At 37.3% G+C, this 17578-nt stretch overlaps 1 pseudogene across 1 annotated transcript; it reads left to right on the top strand.

Annotated features, from left to right (window-relative positions):
* The first annotated feature begins 3711 nt into the window (after positions 1-3711).
* LOC148849074 (GTP-binding protein YPTM2-like) lies at positions 3712-15283 on the top strand (annotated as a pseudogene). Its single transcript, XR_016101081.1, has 8 exons — positions 3712-3857; positions 3986-4079; positions 13361-13408; positions 13492-13539; positions 14168-14239; positions 14340-14491; positions 14605-14708; positions 14970-15283. The product of XR_016101081.1 is annotated as a GTP-binding protein YPTM2-like (transcript).
* The last annotated feature ends 2295 nt before the right edge of the window (positions 15284-17578 follow it).

Here is a 17578-nt window from a genome sequence, read left to right as displayed (position 1 = left end):
CCATTAGGTATTACCCTCAATGGTTTTACACTTAACCTCTCAGCCCATAATGATCAAACACTGCCCAACAAGAGAGAACCTCTCCCTCGGTTGCAAGGAACAGTGCTACACTCTCTACTTATATGGATCCCGGGAATTAAAACCTTTTGCAAACATTTTGAAACTATAATATATATATATATATATATTTATTTATATTTATATCTCTATATAAATATATTTTGCAAAACAAATTTCAATGGTTGAAATTGACTGTCGGCAGCTTTGGTTTCCATTAGAGAAAGTGCATCCCCGATCATTCACTTTGTCCGACAAAGGGGGTGATCCTATCACTATGTTCACCCACTCAGATGAATTCTCGGCTTGTCCCAACATACCCAGGTTTTGACCCCCTCTAAGGATCTCACTGATTGGCATATCAAAGATAGCACAATCCGACACCTAATGCAGTATCATAATCGAGTCTAGGGGTCAGGTGTAACATTTAATTTTTGCCCATCTATCTCCAAGGTCTAGGGCAATATTGGAATTCTGGTCCGGTTTAGGGTTTCAAGAAAATCCACACTGCATGTACCTTAGGTCTCACCCTGGTAGTTGAGACAAGCTACCCCAACCAACTTGGCGGCACATTAGTGTTAGCCTTGGTAGGATAAATCTCCCCAGATCTATCCAACGGCTGTAAAGATTCTAAACTAATACGAGTCTCATATGTGTCAAGTTTAAGGGTATTACACAAAAACACACCATAATAACATGAATCAAATATGTACTTTATTTATTTACAATAAATGTCGTAATGTACATCATTCTGATTGGAGCTAAGGGCATACACTGTCTAACATTGACAACAAATTCAAATCCTTTAAAGCTTGAGGGATAACATTTTCTTTTTATTGTTGAAGTAGTGGTTAACAGTTAATTAACTAATTATTCATATTAATAAATTAATTAATAAAGAAAACATTAATAATTAATAACTAATAATAAAATATAAAATAATAGAAAATTTTGTTAGATTTATTTCCATTTCTACGCATTCATACGTATAATGAGGCAAGTATGAGGTGAAGAGGACCTGTTCTGAGAATTGTTGCTGAATTATGTGGAGTGAAAATTGAAGGCATTGGATATGAGTCTCAAGATTTCTCAAAGTACCAATGGGGATATTAAGTTATTTCTTCAACTTATATATGAGAAGATTTTAATACATTTAAGAATCTTCGTAACCATTTTATTTAATCTAACTTGAGTGCTTTTTTTATTCTACATTCAAGGTTTTAAATTTTGCCAATATTTTAATGTCTGATATCAAGTCAAAAAATTAAAAAAAAAAATCTTAAAAATTTTAACTCAAATCTAGTATACACAGAGAGAAAAAGGTAAGTATTCATGGACAAATAACATTTTTAGGCAAGGAACATTGGAACAAAATGTAAAATAATTTGGGCAAGCAGCCTTCTCCAATACAAAAGTTTTCTTGGGCAAAGAGCAATTGTTATACAAGAAATAGCCTCTCTACCTCTTTTTCAAGAAGGCTATTTGCTATTACATATATCTTGGAACCCATCTAACTTTGGTAGATCAAGCTATCAAAAGCCACTAGAGGGCCTTGAAACTAAAGGTTGTAGATTTGCCATATATTTTGGAACCATGTTGACATTTTATCATTGGCACAACATTTATTGTCACATATGTTGAAGTTAGCACAAAATCTTGGCAGCTAAGATAAGTAAGATATTCAAAATCTCTTTGTACATTAGTGGATTCTTTCTTATTAAAAGTTGCATATGAGTTGTTGCTTTGACATACAACTATTGAATTAGTATACAAGGAAGATGATATATAACTTTTATACTTGGTTTGATTTTGCTTTGTTGATATTGGTTTATTAAAACGGCATTTATATTTTTGAAAAATGAATTAAGGGATTTGGGCTGATAATAAGCATTAGAGCATTTTCAGAAATAAGAGGCAAATAGTTAGACATTTGAAATGCACAAATAGAAATTGATTATCAAGACACAAGGACTAAAGTATTGGCACTGGGTATCGTATCTGACAATTTGGATATGGATACAGATATAGATACTCTTTGGATACGTATGGATGGATACACTAGGAAAATGAATATAAATTCCATAAATATATTAATAGCATTAAGTTTAACATCAAAGTAGATACAAATAATGTATAAATACATAAGAATTGTATATTTTATTGGTATATGCAAAGAAACGTATTACAATTAATATGGTAGTAAATATCATACAATTTAATTGATAATGCATCAATCAATAGTCTAAGACACATATTATATAAATTTTTACCAATTAATGTATGCACAAAGCCATTATTATTTTATTTTCTATTAAAGTCCAAGGCCCAAAACATATGCAACTATTATATTTAAATTATTATATCATTTTTATCTATTTTTTCTATTTATAATTTTTAACATTAACAAAAATGTCAACTAAAAAATTAATTCTCAAATGTTTGGTAAATAGTATTTTCATTTTTACAAAAAATAAATATGTTATTATAAAATTTAAATTAAAATATTAATTAATAATTTATAAAAATATATAATATTAACTTAAAATATATCAAATCTATTATAATTTTAAAGATACATATCAAATAAAAATTTGTAAATTTTAATTACTAAAATAATTATTCTATTTATTAATGTTTTTACTTTCATAAATTTTCTAAAATAAAAAATTAATTTTTTTTACATAAATGTAGGTTAGTAGATTTTATAGATTCAATTTATATTATATTTTAAAATATTTTGTAAATAATGTTTTTATTTTTATAAATAATAAATACATTGCTGTTTAATGCAAACTAAAATATTAATTAATAATTTATAAAAAAACTTTAAGATACACATTATGTGCAAATTTATAAATTTTAAGTATTAAAATAATTATTCTATTATTGATATTTTTAAAATTTGTAAAAATTAATTGTAATTTTATGATACAAATGTGGATTTGATAAATTATTTATTCCATTGATTTATAAAATAATAACTTTGAATTTTATTCCTTTTAATTTATAATGGAATTTCTTTAAGGTAAGCATGTGTTGCTTGTTTGGATTTCATGTTAGATATTAACGTAATAAAAATATATTTATTTCACTTTTTGTTACGGAATGAAGGTTGACGTGGTGGTTAAGGTGATCACATTGGAGTCTTTTTTTATAGTGAATCTACATACTAGGATGTAATTTCTAGCGGCAGTTTTTTACTTCGCTGTCGCCGGAAAGATGGATTTTCAGTAGCAGTCGATTAAAACTGCCGTTAGAGGCCAAACGACTGCCACTAAAATATTCCTCTCGCCCGCTGAAAATATTCGCGCCTCTCCCGCCCTCTCTCTCTCTCTCTCTCTCTCAGTCATCCCTCTCTCGCCCCGTCTCTCACTTAGTCGTCTCTCTCCTTCTCTCTCTCTCTCTCCCACTCTCTCAGTCGTCCCTCTCTCGCTCTCCCTCGCTCTCGGTCATTCCTCTCTCGCTCTCCCTTGCTCTCAGTCATCCCTCTCTCGCTCTCCCTCGCTCAGTCGTCTCTCTCTTTCTCTCGCTCTCTCTCGCACTCGTGCTCAAGCCAATAGAGAGTAACATGCCAAGATCGGGGCTAGGTTTAGGGTTAAGGTGCCGCTAAAGGTGTATCACATCCCCAAAGTCCCCGAATTGGATCTCACTGAAATGGAAGGGGAGCTCAAGCAATACGTTGGCCTCTGGAAGGGGAAGCGCATCTCTGCCGATCTCCCTTTCAAGGTTGAGTTCGTTACCGAGATTGAAGGCCGTGGCATTGTCAAATTCTTCGCCCACCTCAAGGAGGACGAGTTTGAGTACGTCGACGACAATGATGATTGAGGTGTTATTCCTGACTAGCTTGGCTGCCGTGGATGTTATTCCTCTGTTCCTTGCAACATCTTTTGATCTACAAGTTGATGATCAAGATTTGGTGATATCATCCCTATCGCCTAGAGGAAAAGAGCAGCTTACTTCTGAAGCTGAACCTGCTGTTAGTATTCAGCATATTCCAAGTGACATCAAAGTGCAATCATCAGGTATTCCAGGACTAGCTTAAACTGTGCATTTATTGCCTTTCTTATGGGGATTGATTTGGGTATACCCCTAGCAAGAATAGATTCAAAAAGAAAAATTAATTGTTTGAAATCATTGGCCGTATTTTTGTCTTTTAAAGCGTGCACTTTCTGACTAATGATTAGAAGGGTGCTCCCTTTATCAAAAATGGGATGTGCCCAAATCACTTCACATTTTCTTAATATTTCGTATCTTGCTTATGTTAATTTAGCTAGAATCCTCTGTATGACTATTAGTGTAGTTAAAACCAAAGGATCTGAAGTCGAGTATGAAGTATAAATGGGTAAATAATCCACTTTTGAGGAAATGAGGATGGTGATAGGAGAAAATAAATTAATCAAAACATACATATGCATCCATTACGTCTCAAATCAAAATTATGATAAGAAGTCAGCATTACTTTTGGTATTTATTTGATAAAATTATGATGAGTTCCATCACATGTTGTTTTGCTTTGGGTGAATACTATCATCCACTTCTTCTTGAAGCAATAGCTTTCCTTCAATGACTTTATAGCAATCCACCCACCCATCCCCCTCTTTGGTAGTCTCTTGCTGCATACTTTACATAGTACAAGATATTATGGAGAAGTAAAGATTATTTGATCCAAATCCACTAGAGAGATTATAACTGGGTTTTGTGAAAACCCCTCTTTGTATATTTTGAAGTTTCTACAATGTTATGAGCTCTTACCTTGAGATTATTGAATGGAAAAAATAAAATAGTTCCAATGCAATCTGTAACTCAATGCAAAAGATTTTCTTTGGTGTAACATTTTTTCTACTCAGGGTGTATTCATCTTGTTTCCATCAAAGACAAAGGAAAGAACTGATTATATGTTTGTTTCTTATGAAAGGGTTGCTGGTGGAGGATTGGAACACATCCAACAAACTAATGAGGCCAGTAATTACTTAGGGTCTGATGAATTGATTTTTTTTTTTTGATAGATAAAAAATTAATTCATTAATCAAAGGCTATAGCAGTACAAATAACCCAACATAGAGAGGTACGGGGTGCAGCCTCAAAAAACACAAATTACAACCTCAACAAACAGTAATCAAAAGATATAGCTGTACAAGTAAATTGTTCGACATCATGGTACACAAGACAATTTGCAAATCCAAAGCTAAAGGGTTCTAGGGATGCCCTGTTAGGGAAATAGTTGTGAAGGTTTAAAGAGCAGCCAAAAAGTTTGTAGATGAGCTTAATTGTTTCCAAGTATGGCTCTAGTAGAAGAGATTGGGAGACAGTAGATGTAAGGGCTTGTTTGGTTTGTGGGAATAGGGGTGTGGAATCAGAATTGGAATGGCCCATTCCTATTCCAACTGTTTGGTTGGGCAGAATTGGGATCCCGTTCCCGTTCCTGGTTGAAGGGCATTCCCCCATTTGAGGGAATCGCCATACCTGCCCCCTCCCTTGGGAATGAGATTTCATTCCAGCTGATTCCTATTCCTGTTTGAATTAAACAGGCTATGGGAATAGATCATTCCAGTTCCTATTCTGGAGGATTGGCAAACTAAATGGACAAAGGGTCTTTTATGAAGGGTGTAAAATATGATGTTGGTAATGGACAAAGGGTCCTTTTCTGGAAGGCAATTCAGAAAATTCATCCTCAGTTTATGAGATTGCTGTGAACAAGAGTGCAACAATATTTATCAAAGAAAGAAAAAAAAAAAAAACAATAGTGCAACAATGGCTGAATGTATGGAAAGGCAGAATGGGTGTTGTGCTTGGAATCCTCAGTTCTAGAGGAACCTAAATGATTGGGAGGTGAGTTCCTTGATCGGTTTGTTACAGAATTTGGATATTAAGGACAAATGGTGCAAGGGAAGACAAAAGCAAGTGGATCTTAGAGAAATCAGGTGACTTTTTTGTTAACTCTTTTTACAACAGTTTGACAAGGGAGGATGTGAAAGAAATAGCAGAATTTTCATGGGGAGGCAAGGTTCAAAAGAAGAGGTGTTCAAAAAAGTATTTGGCATGGTATTTTCTTGATTGGTCTTGACAGTATGACTGGCCAGAAATAAGAGGAAGAGAGAAGAGGAGAAGAAGAGAAGAGAAGAGAGGAGAGAAGAGAGAAGGGTTTTGCAATGTCACAGTGCAGGCGGCACCAACCTTTATTTTAATATATATAGGGCGGCAGAAATAACAAGGGAAAAGACCCTTGTGCCCCTGAGTACAATAACAAACATAACAGAAAGAAAAACGAAATAAAGAACACTTTAATTAGCCAAACAGGCCCTAACATCAATAACTAAATTATTTTAACATTATTCTAACACTCCCCCTCAAGTTGGAGCATAGATGTCAATGATGCCCAACTTGTCACACAAATCTTTGTGCCGCACATGATGAAGACCTTTGGTGAAGATATTTGCAAGTTGTTCTTTTGAGCTGACATATGGTGTACACACTTCTCCACTTTCAAGTTTCTCTCTAATAAAATGCTTGTCCACTTCAATGTGTTTCGTCCTATCATGCAGAACTGGATTAGTAGCAATATTGATGGCAGCTTTATTGTCACAGTAGAGTGACATAGGATTGCTTACTGCGAAACCCAGTTCACCTAATAGATTTCTTATCTACATGATTTCCGCAACCCCATGAGCCATTGCTCTATACTCTGCTTCAACACTGGATCTAGCCACCACACTTTGTTTTTTGCTTCTCCATGTGACAAGGTTTCCTCCTACAAAGGCACAATACCCACTGGTAGACTTTTGGTCATTGACTGCTCCTGCCCAATCTGCATCAATATATACTTCCACTTTCAAGTGATTCTAGAACAACAAACAAGCTCCAGGAAACTTCTTGAGATATCTCAAGATCCTCTCTGCAGCCTCAAAGTGAGTTGTCCTAGGTCTGTGCATGAATTGACTAAGGAAACCCACTACATAGGCAATATCAGGCCTAGTCATAAACAAATACAAAAGTCTCCCCACGAGTCTCTGGAACATCTTTACATCTTTCAAAAACTCTCCCTGACTGTCTCCCAGATGGTGATTAGGTTCAATAGGTGAATCAAATGGTTTTACCCACAACTTGCCTGTATCTTCTAGTCAATCTAGTACATACTTCCATTGAGAAATAAAGATGCCCTTGTGAGAGCGGGCAACTTCAATTCCAAGGAAGTATCATAAGGGGCCTAGATCCTTTACCTCAAATTTAGTGGCTAAGAATTTCTTCAGTCTTCGGATTTCAGCCTCCCAATCTCTTGTGATCACTATGTCATCCACATACACATTAAGGGTTGCAATTTTACCTTCACCTCTTTTCACAAATAGAGTATGATCTGATTGGCATTGTTTGAACCCCATCTGTTGAACTGCTAAATGAAACTTACTGAACCAAGCCCGAGGTGATTGTTTCAACCCATATAGAGATTTTTTCAACCTGCACACCTTTTGTTCACTGCCTTTGGCACAGAACCCTGGGGGTTGAGTCATGTACACTTCCTCTTCCAAGTCAACCTTTAAGAAAGCATTTTTGATGTCCAATTGGTGAAGACCCCAGTCAAGATTTGCTGCCAAGGAAAGAAGAATCCTGATAGAGTTCATCTTGGCTACTAGAGCAAAAGTCTCTGCATAGTCCACTTCATATACCTGTGTAAAGCCTCTTGTTTCCAATCTAGCCTTGTACCTTTCAACAGTTCCATCAACCTTACGTTTCACTGTGAACACCCACTTGCACCCCACTGGTTCCTTCCCTTCAGGAAGGTCTACCAACTCCCAAGTGCCATTTTTGTGTAAAGCATCAATTTCTTCTTGCATTGCATCTTTCCGTTTAGGTTTAGACAAAGCTTCTGCCACAGTCTTAGGAACGGGGACACTGTCCACAGAAGAGAGAAAGTCACGGTATGAAGGCGAAACATGCTCATAGGACACAAAATTAGAGATAGGATGATTAGTGGTACAAGACCTAACACCCTTCCTCTTAGTAATTGGAATATTAAGATCATTGGTGACAGGTGAATCAACATTTAAAGGAACAAATATATCAATGGGAGCAAGTGTACCTAGTTGATGAGACGGATCTGCCTCGGGTGAATCCGATGATGTTGGTTGCAAAGTGTCAGGCTCCATGGCTCTTGAACTCTGTTGGCTCTTATGGTGACAATGAAAAACCCAGAATGAAGGAGGATCGGGTAAAGGAGGTAGTTGAATTTGAGTCGTCGCTTGTTTCTCCTCAACCCTACTCTCCCCATGAGGAGAAACCGAGAAAAAGGGTTGATTCTCAAAGAACGAGACATCAATGGAAACGCAGTACTTGCGAGCAATGGGATCATAGCAGCGATACCCCTTTTGAGATAAAGGGTAACCAAGAAAAACACAAGGAATGGCCCGAGGATCAAGCTTACCACGAGTAGGGGACATGTTATGGACAAAACAACGACACCCAAAAACACCCATCAGAATGGTGGACAGCGGGGCTGTAGGGAACAAGAGCTGATGTGAGGCCTTATACTCTAGTAGCCGAGAGGGCATGTGATTGATGATATATGCCGGACACAAGACTGCATCCATCCAAAACTGTTTTGGCACATTCATATGAATCAACAAGCCACGAGCGACTTCGAGAAGGTGACGGTTCTTCTGTTCAGCCACACCATTTTGTTGGGGTGTCCTGGCACAACAGCTTCGCTGAAGTGACCCACTCGAAGCAAAAAACTTCGTGAGATCACTATGGAAATATTCCTTCACATTGTCCGACTAGAAGATATGGATTTCCGTTTGGAACTGAGTGAATACCATGTGTTGAAAATCTTTCACAATTTGTGGCACTTCATCTTGAGATCGCATAGGGTAAACCCAAGTGTATCTAGAATAATCATCAATCAAGGTAATGGAGTACTTATAGCCAGTCGTGGTAGGTAGAGTAACAGGGCCCCAAGCATCAGAATAAACAATATGAAATGGAAATTCAGATCTTTTATTTCGTAAAGGTAAAGAACTTCTACAATGCTTACTCAACTGACAAGTTTGACACTTTAACTGACTCACTGACAAGGACTCAAACAACTTTGGAAACATAACTTTTAACGACTCAAAAGAAAGATGACCTAAACGAATATGCCATAAATAGGCTTGACTCTCACTTGATGAACTTGTGGACTCTGTCACCACTAGACCAGCATTATTCTCCAACACGTAGAGACCATCCACCTCTACCAATCGTCTTCCTTGAGGTTAAATCCTGAAACACACATGAAGATGGAAAAAAAGTGATTGAGCAGTTCAAGGAGTGAGTCAGACTACTAATAGACAACAAATTAATAGGTAATTTCGGAACATGCAGTACATTAGGAAGAGTAATGCCAAGTGGGAGAGGTATGGTGCCTCGGCCAGCTATGGTAGAAAAAGAACCATCAGCCAGTCTTACCTTATCTCACCTAGAGAGAAGGTTATATGTCTGAAACAAATTTGACTTACCGGTCATGTGATTTGAAGCTCCGGAGTCAATAATCCAAGGAGAATCAGTAGTATGAGATGACACATGGAAGGCTGTGGCATTACCTGATGTAGACGCAAACGAGGTAGAAGGAGTAGGCTTAGGATCCATTTGGCGGAGAGTCCTACCATACAATTCCAAATGTTCACGGAAGGAGTTGATAATATCTTCCTTAGGGTCATAACTGGGATGCCTCTCCTGAGTTACCAAAGGACTAGTCTCTGTTGATGCCATATTAGTTGAGTTATACCTTTTTTTATTCTGCTGGCCTGGCTTCTTGCCCTGATCAGGTGCTGACTTCTTACCCAAATCCTATGCCCATTTAGGTTTTCCATGGAGATCCCAACATGTATCTTTCGTGTGTCGTGTCTTCTGGCAATGAATGCACCAAAGCTTGCTCTTATCATTTGCTTTCTTCTGACTGCACCAAGGCATACACCTCTTGAACTGATGGCATGTCTTTACTACCCAAGATCTACACCCTGATGGACTCATACGACGGATTCAGCCCTAGGAGGAAGGCAAACACTCGTTGTTGAGATACAAGTGACTTATAGGCCTTTGCATCTTCATCACACTTCCAATTCACATTCTGATAGTGATCAAGTTCATTCCATATTGATGTCAAACCAAAATAGTGCATCGAGAGACTCCTCTCCCCCTGCTTGCAAGTAGAGGATTCAACTTGCAGTTGATATATCTTGGCATAGTGTCTCTGCTTTGAATAAGTGGACTTCGCTTGTTCCCATATCTCACAAGCAGTTTCAGCCCACATAAAAGTCTTCCTTGTGGCAGCATTGAAACCAAGAGCCAAGACATCACCATACTGTTCTCTTGGTTCCACCTATCATGCTCAGCACTTCCATATTTCAGTTCTTTCACTCTCCCATTGATGTATCCTATTTTCCCCCAGCAGTAATGTAGAGTTTTATTCCCCTAGACCACTCCAGGTAATTCACACCATCAAAGGGAATAACAGCCATGGGAAAGCTCATATCCATTCCTCCACTCACTTCATTGTGGCTCCCTGAAATCTCTGAAGTAGCAGAGTTCTCAGTCGACATGGTCAAACAGATAATCAGTCCCAAACACCGGACTTAGGACCCATCCTTACTCCACAAAACAATGCTCCACTCAGTTCACATCCACACACTTGGGTTTAACAACCAGATTAAGCACAAACAGTACCAAATTCCGGACAAAACAGAGGTAGTATCGGCAGATTTCAGACCTGTATAGTTTTAACAGTCCCAACCTACCAAAATTCTAGAATGTCTAACATCCACTAATCAGCAGGAGAGATCATTCTTACTTATAGTCAAATCAAACCATTGAGAAGACAGATCATCCTTGACCTACAGTTGTCTTAACACATGAACAGGATCACATGATCCAAAAAAACAAGGGGTATACAGATTCGACAGCATTCAGCTGCCCAGACTCATAGGGTTTTCACTCGGCACATGACCAAGGAGGGTAAAGAAGAGAAAACAGGGAGAACTGTACCAGTTGTAGAGCTGTTTTTTTCAGTCCAGAATCAGATTTCTGTTCCGCCCAGGTTCAGCTAGTCTGTTCAATCTGTTTTTTTCAGTAGGGTTGTTCGATCTACTCTCTTTAATCAGTATTCCTGCTCTGATACCATCTTGACAGTATGGCCGGCCAGAAATAAGAGGAAGAGAAGAGACGAGAAGGGGAGAAAAAGAGAAGAGAAGAGAGGAAAGAAGAGAGAAGGGTTTTGCAATGTAACAGTGCAGGCGGCGTCAGCCTTTATTTTAATATATATAGGGCGGCAGAAATAACAAGGGAAAAGACCTTTGTGCCCCTGAGTACAATAACAGACATAACAGAAAGAAAAACAAAATAAAAAACACTTTAATTAGCCAAACAGGCCCTAACATCAGCAACTAAATTATTTTAACTTAATTCTAACAATTGGAAAATCACCTTCTATTCAAAATCTGACACAAATTCTTTTTTTTTTTATCAGGATTTTCTTTTTTATTAGGAACCTGTAAGATTTTTTTGTTTGTTATTGGGCTTATTGTAATTGGGTCAGTTCGGTTTTCCCTTGTACAGAATCTCATTGTACAGGGGTTACACGTGTATCATGTTTTGGCATATAATGAAATACTTTACCTTGCAGTTTCAAAAACAAAACAAAAAAAAAAAAAAACAAAAAGGTATCAATTGATCTTGTTACTAACAGGGTGGCTCATTGGCTGAAGACCACAAAGGAGTTTGGTGATTTCAGTTAGAGAGTGGAGAGGTTCTGTTTCAGCTCCGTTGACTCCTGAAGACACAATCAAGTTCAATTTTGCTGATTGCTCATTGGGGAAACCAAGTTCTTCAGAGATTTGAGGTGTTTCGCAGTCACAAGGGCATTTCCCACTCTTTGAGGGGGGTTTGACTGATGTATGTTCCAAGCTTCATTAGAGTGGAAGCAGTAGGCAGTGTTTTAGAAGGCAGTGAGATGTACTCCATGAGGTGAGGCAAAGCCAAACTGCCGTGCCTCAACCTCGTTGAATACATAGTGAGAGGCTAAGGTCTCAGATTGGATGAGGCGCGTGCCTCATCTATACAACCTTATACTTCAGAAAGAAAAATATTAAAAGCATATTAGTCTATGATATTCTCCAAAAGTTAAGAAAATTTGATTGTTTATTTGGCTGGACTAAAAAGATCTCGCATATATTCATCCATGGCACTTGAAAATGGGACTGATCAATCTACAAACTAAAATTGATAGTTATGTTTTTTTTTTTAAATAAAAAATAAAAATAAATAAATAGAAATTATTAATAAAATAAAATCAAACAAAATTTTCAAACTCCTTTTTATCCACTGACACTTGCAAGCCCTTTAGTTCTGATAAGGAAGTTGAATATGATGAAAAATACATTTAAAAAATTACAAATTAGTATATATTGAAAATAGACTAGATTAAATGCAAATTAAGTAAAAATATTGTTTTATTAGACAAAAAGGATATAAATGTAAAAAACAAAAGAATATCATATTAAAAAGAATCCATTTAATAAAAAGTAAATATATAAATTGAGTAAAGAAATAAAGCGTATCCATGTATATGGATAAACTAGGAAGTATACAAATTAAGTAAATGGGTTACTTAATTTAGATAAAGGGAAGGTTCAGGCACAAAGCAAAATAACAAATAAAATTTCAAAATCATAGGATACATATTAAAACAATGTTTAACAAAGAAACATATTAAAAAAATTATATACATATGTATATATTCACACATGTATATGTGCGTTTGTATAAACAATATAATTTATACTTAAGGTTTAGTGGGCTGACTCCTAATGTGCTCTTGAGTGTCTTTGGAAGGTTGTGGTTTGTGTTTTTTTCTCTGTTTCTGTGTTGTTTGTTGTCTCTTTGTTTTCCTTATTTTGTTATTTTTGATTGGGTGGGGGGGTGGAACAACATCAGTATTATCCTATGGTTTTGGAAAGAGGATTTGTCAAGATATGTATCTGGAATTTGAAATCTATTTAATGTAAATATATATATCCTGATAGTTGTTCATGCCAGATGTTAATTTGAGTAAAACTAAAGTTGATGGTTTTAATACAATTTAGGCATGGGTATTGCTTGTCTTTATTAATTTTTAATTGATGCCAACTCTGTCTGTAGTGGCATCTTTGCCTCATTGGTTGAAGATTTCTTTTTATGTTGTCTATGCATTTTTAACTATGAGCTACTGTGACTATTCCTATGGAATTAAATGTCATTGCTCTTCAATCATCTTTTTCCTCTTTGATCATTCAAACAGGATGATTCATATCTTGAGAGTTACATCAGCACCATTGGAATTGACTTTGTAAGTGATTATTACATATTACTAAATCTTCCTCCTTACATAGGTGCATAGTGCTAAGTTGTACTCCAACCTTTTATTTATAGAAAATACGTACTGTGGAGCAGGACAGGAAGACAATTAAGCTTCAAATTGTGAGTATAGTTAAAATTTTAGATGCATTATCTATTCTTGGTTGCTTATATGACAATGGCTATAAGCAGTGTAGCACATACCAAATAGTTGTGTTCCTTATTGCCTAGAAGACTTATATGATATTGTTTGTTTTTAATTAATAGTTCTGAATTTTATTTGAGAAATTTTCATCAATCCTTGTTCTGCCCTTGCTGTGGGATAAGAGAATTATTGAAAGTGTGGAACTAAATTTCAATAGATTACCTTAAAAGGATCCAACTGCTCAAGATCGAGGAGAATTTCTGGTCCTGGGTCTAATGATCAGCCAACCTTGTTTTGTTTTTTCCCCAGATAATTTTATTGCAGAGCCCTCCCCATGAAATATTGCTGAGCCAGTGTTTTTTAGTAGGGTTATCCTAGCTACAGCCTTTTATTTTAATTCACATTTGTGGTGTGTTTGCCACTGAAAGGGTGGATAGCTTCTGCTTGTCCCTCTGGAATTCATGGCATGATCATGTAATGAACCTTATTTCTAATATTGACTGATCGTTGACCACATATTGGAGTCAATGTGGTTTTTTGGGCACTCATACCTTTTTAGTTGGTGTTTTTTCATGCTAACCCATTCTGCTTGTATGAATTTTGCAGTGGGACACTGCTGGGCAAGAATGTTTCAGGACAATAACTAGCAGCTACTACCGTGGTGCTCATGGAATTATAGTTAGTCATTTCCCACTTCTTTTTCCTTTGTTTGCATAAGCCCCTCTCTCTACTTGTCATTGCAATTCAATTATCTCAAACTTGGTTGTTTCTTGGGCAGGTGGTATATGATGTAACAGACCAAGAGAGCTTTAACAATGTCAAACAATGAATGAAATTGACCGCTATGTTAGTGAAAATGTCAACAAGCTTCTGGTTGGGAACAAGTGCGACCTTACAGCACACAAAGTTGTCTCTTATGAGACAGCTAAGGTATTACTGATAATTCCCATGCTTTTAGGTGACTACTTTTCTGTTGAAGCAACTCCTGTTCTTCTTGGAGATGTGAAAAATGGTTTCTTTATATTTTCTTTCTGTTGTTTTAGGCCTTCGCAGATGAAATTGGGATACCATTCATGGAAACCAGTGCGAGCAATGCAACTAATGTGGAACAAGCCTTCATGGCTATGGCTGCTGCGGTCAAGAATAGGTACTGCTTATGCCTGCTTTCTATGCATTGGAATAATATCATATCAAATAAAAGGGGGGTTATATGAAATTGTTACACTGATGGAAATACTTGCATTCTCGCGAGAAGGCTTTGAAGTGTAGTATTATGATTATCATCTGTCGGTGTGACTTCTCAGTTCTAGTCCAGCATTACCTGGGTCTTTCAGTTACATTTGTTTATGTGGATGACCTTGTATCAGCTACCTATATTTCATTTCCTGTTTGGTTTTGGTTACTGCAGGATGGCAAGCCAACCGACAATGAACAATGCCAGGCCTCCAGTGGTGCAGCTCCAAGGACAACCTGTTGCTCAGAAGACTGGATGCTGCTCCTCTTAGATTGAAGTATTTATTGGTACTGTGTTGCCTGCTCAATGGCGTGTGAAAGTAGTTGTCTTTTCTTTCTACTTGAGTTCTAAATGACTGATCACTTCCAACCCACTTTATCATGATTTGCTTTTCATTTTGGTTGCTTCATATTGTTGCTAAAATCCATTCTTTTCAGCTACTTGATTCTAAGAAGTCATATACAAATCAGAAATATTAGTTGCAGTTATTTTTCTTCTGTGTTGCACCCTTCTATCATGATATATCTTCTTTTGGAAACTTTACAAGGCATGACTTAATATGTATGGCACATGGATGGATACCAATGCAATTCTGCTTCGCAAAACAAATAATTGGCTCATGGTGACCAATTATTTCACATCAATTCAGATCTAAAACAAATATGTAGAGTAATAATTATTAAATACATAAGCACTGGAAGCTAATTGAACGTTGACTCCATCTTACCTGATTAGGTTATAATGAATAAATTATTAAATACAAAAGAGAAATAGGCCATTCCAATTCCGATTCCGATTCCAGTCACGAACCAAACCGGACCTTAATTCTGAAAATAATATAGTCTAGCCATGGTTTTGAAAACAGGACTGACCAGGTAGCGGCAGTCGCGACAGTGGCAGTCCGAAACATCTTTAGCTATTTTTAGTGGCAGTTTTTTGTTCTTTACCGGCAGCCGAGAAGACTGCCACTAGAATTTCTAGCAACAGTATTTTTAGCGGCTTTTTGCTGACTGCCGGTAAAGCTTCTAGCGGCAGTTTTGGAGGCCTTTAGTGGCAATTAAAGGTCATTTTTCCCGTAGTGAGACCACTTCTCTATCTACAAGTATTATTCTTATTTTCTTTTGTAAGTCTTTGTTGGTGTCCATATTTAATAAAATAGCTATAAATATAACCTTTTCTATAGGGCAAATATCTTAAACTACTCTTAAGGTTTAGGAAATTGATTAACTATGCCCCTATTGTTTCTGACAATTGACTAAATCTTCCTTACCTTCAGCATCCGTTAACGGAAGGATTAAAAAGACTATTTTTCCCCATACTCCTGGTTCAATGAAAGACATCGTCGGTGATCTTCAAGCTCTTTGGTTCTAATAAATGTTGAGGGTTGATCGTCCTTGAAATCATAGGGGTTGTGATCAAATACGAAGAACAAATTGAGGTGGAGGGGGTCGAGCAACAATGGTGGTGCTTAAGAATGGAGATGGGTCTTGGGAGCAGTTGGGCATTTGAAGGACTTGGGTGAAGTGGGGTGAAATAGATCGGCAAGGGAGATGAAACAAATTAGCAGGGAAGAGAGAATGAAGGGGAGAGAGAGAGAGAGAAGGGTGGAGGTGGCGGTGATGAAACAGGGGAAAGAGAATGAAAGGGGAAGAAAGAGAAGGAGAGAGAGAGGCCGAGCCGGACCGGAGACCCACTTCATGCACCCAAACCCCCAAGTCAAACACTTCTCTCCTCCCTTAGCGGTGGAACCTCCAACTCCCAAACCTGTGCCACTAGCTTCGGCCTCAAGACCACAATTTGGTCTAAACTCAGTGGTTAGTAGGCGATCTCGACACTTACATCTCCATCATTTCTACACTTGAAAATCCCTTTGAGAACATTGATAGTAATGATCATCGTTGAGTTCAAGGGGTTGCTAATCATGGAGTTCGGATTTGGCAATATCACAAGATCTAGTGTTCTTGTCGGTGTTCCGCTGCCACCGCTATATCAAGTATCAAAACCCACCCCACATAGTCTTAACTTGTTCAGAGATTGAAAATTGCTAAGGTTTAGCTCTTGCCAATCGAGCTTTGAAATTAGTGGTTCACCGATTCTATTTATTTGGATTTCTGCTAAGAATAGTATGCATGAGATTCACTGTTTGATGAGCTTTGAAATCGTGGTTCAGGGGATACTACCGATGTCGGAGGCAAAGAAGCTTCACTCCACCGAGCAACATTTATGGTTGATGAATGGTTCAACAGCAGAACCGGTGTGGGCACTTAATAGAGAACAGAGCTCGTTGTCTTGCCCAAATTGAAACAATGATTTCTTGAATAGATTGAGGTGGAGGGGGCCAAGCAACAACGCTTGCAGTCATTTGCAATGACGATTTCTTGAACATAACCTACCATTTTGTCTTTCTATCATCTAGCTTCCTTCCTCCATCGCAAAATTCTAATCCCCTTGTCCTCCTCGCACCCCATCGTCTCCCTTTTTTTTGTTGCTCAAACTAAATCATTGTTGCCACTACAACTTTCAATGGTAGTGGTCCTCCTTCCTCTGACCCGCTTCTCAGTATATTTTTAATCGATCAAAATTATCATTGTTATTACCTCCACAGGTTACAAACTTATAGAAATGGACTCAGAATTGCTAGGTAAGGCAAGCTAGAAAATGGTATTTTGGGGTATGATTTAAAATTAAATCAAACATGTGAAGTCACGTGTAAAAGGTCTGTGACAGAGACTCAACGGGAAGGTAGCTGTGTATCAATTATTACAAAAAGTAGGGGCACTTGA

Source organism: Nelumbo lutea, chromosome 6 (assembly GCF_056320005.1).
Source record: "Nelumbo lutea isolate HS-2025 chromosome 6, American lotus-T2T, whole genome shotgun sequence".
In the NCBI taxonomy this organism is placed as follows: domain Eukaryota; kingdom Viridiplantae; phylum Streptophyta; class Magnoliopsida; order Proteales; family Nelumbonaceae; genus Nelumbo; species Nelumbo lutea.
This window is presented reverse-complemented; position numbering and strand designations above follow the sequence as displayed.